The 3,504-nt window shown below is 39.8% G+C and overlaps 1 long non-coding RNA gene across 1 annotated transcript; it reads right to left on the bottom strand.

Annotated features, from left to right (window-relative positions):
• Positions 1-731: 731 nt before the first annotated feature.
• On the bottom strand, positions 732-1,801 carry LOC144987217 (uncharacterized). Its single transcript, XR_013651092.1, has 3 exons — positions 1,762-1,801; positions 1,059-1,138; positions 732-980 (listed from the first exon to the last, which is right to left on the bottom strand). It is a non-coding gene; the product is annotated as an uncharacterized LOC144987217 (long non-coding RNA).
• Between the last annotated feature and the right edge of the window lie 1,703 nt (positions 1,802-3,504).

The following is a 3,504-nucleotide window of genomic DNA, read 5'->3' as shown; positions in this document are numbered from 1 at the left end:
TATATATATATATATATATATATATATATATATGAGCCAGTTCAGCTCGTGCTGATTTGCGGCGCCTTCCATCCGTGAAACCCGGGTTCGACTCCAGGCTGCTCCCTGTTCCCTTCTCTACCTTTGCCGGTTTCAAGCCCGGTTAGAGAAGGTTGCGTCAGGAAGGGCATCCGGCGTAAAACATTGCCAAATTTACCATGCGACTTGTTCGCTGTGGCGACCCCTGATGGGAGAAGCCGAAAGTGAAAGATATATATATATATATATATATATATAAATACACACATTTTGACTGTCTTAAATACATTTTTCTTTGTTTGCAGGATGCTGTGGATATTGGACGACAGTCTAACTTAAACCAGGCAGAGCAGGAAACTGTTGGAGTTGTTGTTCCCTCTTTGGTTTGTCCTCTCTCCTCTCAGACCTGTTCCACCCTTGTGGGACATCGGAAAACCATGGCCAAGACATTAACATTTATGTACTGATCTATGCATGTCTTCACAGCAGGATGTAACAAAAACTAACAATGTGAACAGATCTCATCTGCCTTACAAAATATTTCCCCCCTTAAGAAAATAAATGGCTAATAATTACCACTGGTATTTTCTCAAGCTTCATTTTTTAATGTTTGACCATTAAATGTGTTTTGTACAAAAGACTGATTGTTCTGCAAAGATCTTTGAAACACAAAACAGTCAAGTGCATCAGATTCTGTGAAATTCTGAACCACAATTCAGAGAAATTAAAATAACTGTTTTTAAAACTCCTCAAATGACTTGAGGTGAAAAAGTCACTGTTTTCGTACAGGCACTGAGAAATGGGAAGCAGACAGTGTGCCTGGACATGTTGTCATGTTGTCAATGCAATCATGGTCAAAACGGACAACTATGTTAAATGCTTCTCTTTCAGTTAACAGGAGATGTCTGTGAGGCTGCTGGACAGCCTTTGCATCACACCTGGGACGTCTTTGGGGCCTGCATCTGGAAAGAAACAAAACAGCAAAGTCAATTAACCAAAAAAAGAATAGGAAAAATTAAGATTAAAATTGTTTTCTTTACCTTCAAGAAGTTGTAGACATCCACGTCATAGCTGCCTCAGTATTCCTGCCTTTTTTGTTATGGCATGCATAACAACGGCCCTTATAGAAAACAACAGACATACAGCAATAGTCCATTTTAAAACCAGCACCTAATTAAAAAGAAACTAATAATTCTATTGATGATTAATACTGGAATAAATTTAAGGGGAATAAAGCATGTTTTTGCTGGTCTGCTACAATTTACTCTGCTCTGATTCACTCATACCAGAATTCTGCCAGTCTGCATAGTGCAGACGCATACATTTTGTAAATATGACACAGCAATATTGTTGCTATGTTTAATATTCCCTCTGTCTGTAAACCCTGAAAAATGTTGAGAAACCTTATAGGTTATAACATATTTGATTAACCCTAGTGACAATCCACGGGCAATTATTCCCAGGTTGACATGACCTATCCTGACACTGGTAAAAAAATCAACTATAATCCATAAAAGTCATGAAAAGAGCTGGAAACCCCGCAAGCATTGAGCTAGCTAGCATGCTAACACGGGAGAACAATGGTGGTAGTTTGTCATGCAACATCTAACTTTCTAACATCTTTTTTCACTAGCAGCTACTGGTGGAGCTCCTCATCTGACTGTGCTGGCGTCCTCTGGTTAAATAAGGTACAAGTTTGATCGTTCAAAATAGTAAAAGATTTGAAAAACATGAAAAACTTACCGGCACATTCTAAACTGGTCTGATGACGTAAGACTCTGTGTTATTCGGCAGCCAATGAGGTTCTGGATTCCAGGGATGTCCCGCCTCTCCTCCCCTTGACTGACATGACACTGTTTTTACGTGTCGACAGGTTTTAGACTCAAAACCGCAAAAATAAAATCGCAACTCAAAAAATAAAAGCCCAACTCAAAAAGATAATTTCAAAATAAAACTGCAACTCAAAAACAGGATTTCAGAATAGCGAGAAAAAAAATCGCCAGCTGAGAAATAGGATTGTGCTTTGGGGAAAGGCTTTTGGTTGCAAATTGTGGGTATTGGTTCTCAATTTATGCATTTTGATTCGCAGATTTGGGGTTTTGATGCGCAGTTTTACTGTTTTGATGCGCAATACTTTAGGCTCTAATTTGACACCATAGAACCTCACATTAATGGATTACTCAACCGTCTCAACCTATTCTATAAATCTTTACATTACATGAATCATAAGAATGCCCAGAATTTGTGCCATTTTTGTAATTGTGCAATTTATTTGATCTATTTAAACTTTTGTAATAGACCCTTTTATTTTTATTTATAAGTTATATTTGTTTTTATATATATTTATATATATTTTATATATATTGTCTACCTTCACCTTCATCTCAGAATTGATATTGTTGTCATTGACAGACATGCCATGATTGTTTGTTGAATATTTTCCTCAATAAAAAAAAAATAAAAAAAAAAATTGGGTGCATTCCTTGCGGGCCCCACAAGGGGTGCATGGGCGCCCGGGGGCACAGGGTTGGTGACCCCTGCTCTATATTGTCCCTATGTGAATGTGAGAGTGCAAGGGTGTGAGATGGTGGGCCTGCAAAAGACAGGTAACATGTCCAGGGTTTCCCCTGCCTTCGCCCACAAGTGTCTGGGATAGGGAAAACAACTCATTAGAAGATGAATGAATGACCAAGTCCTAAGAATTTACCAAAAAATACCCTGACCTCCATAATTTTCCTGTAACCCTTGTGCTATCCTAGGCACTTTAACATTGGGAGTTGGGTCATCTAGACCCACTAGACAGTGCGTGGACCTTTTTTCTTCAATGATTTCTCATTTTCACTGGTGTCCATGGATTACATGAAAATCTTTCCATCTTTATCCACCTTTTTCATGGTAGGAATAACATGTCAATAAGTGTTGGCTGTTGTTGCTACCAACCTTCTCAAACACCTTCTGCTTATCAGAGACCATCTGATCAACTTTAAGAATCTCCTCTACAGAGCCTGCAAGCCTTAGCTGACCTGCCTCTCCTCTCCTGGAGTGACCTTCACTTTAGGGAAGCCTTCATCCCCACGGCACTTAATGTCCTTCCAGCCGGCGAACAACAGTTTGGGCCTCACTTGAAAGTTACTCTTTCCAAGAAACAGCACAGCAGGAGGACGGGGCTGATGCTGTAGTATCGCGAAACCGGTGTGGCAACTCAGCTTGGCGGTGCGTAAGTAGCAGAACAAACATTTCTGTATTATATCATTTTACCGCCATATCAAATTAGCTGTAAAACTAACATCTGTAAAAGTTGAATGAGCCTTTTGACAGCCTGGAGGACCTGGAGAATTATATAGACGACTGCTACAATACCTTCGTTATGGGGAAGACCAACACCACCACTCCCTCCTCTCCAGGCAGTGGAATCAGTGACGCTTTAGATTCCATCGATAAAAAGCTCTCCAGCCTTGATTGCCCCTTGAATCTGCTAGAGATCCT

This window comes from Oryzias latipes, chromosome 18 (assembly GCF_053564925.1).
Source record: "Oryzias latipes strain Hd-rR chromosome 18, Olatipes_Hd-rR_3.1".
Lineage (NCBI taxonomy): Eukaryota > Metazoa > Chordata > Actinopteri > Beloniformes > Adrianichthyidae > Oryzias > Oryzias latipes.
Note: the sequence above shows the minus strand (reverse complement) of the source record. Positions and strands in the feature narration are given on the sequence as shown.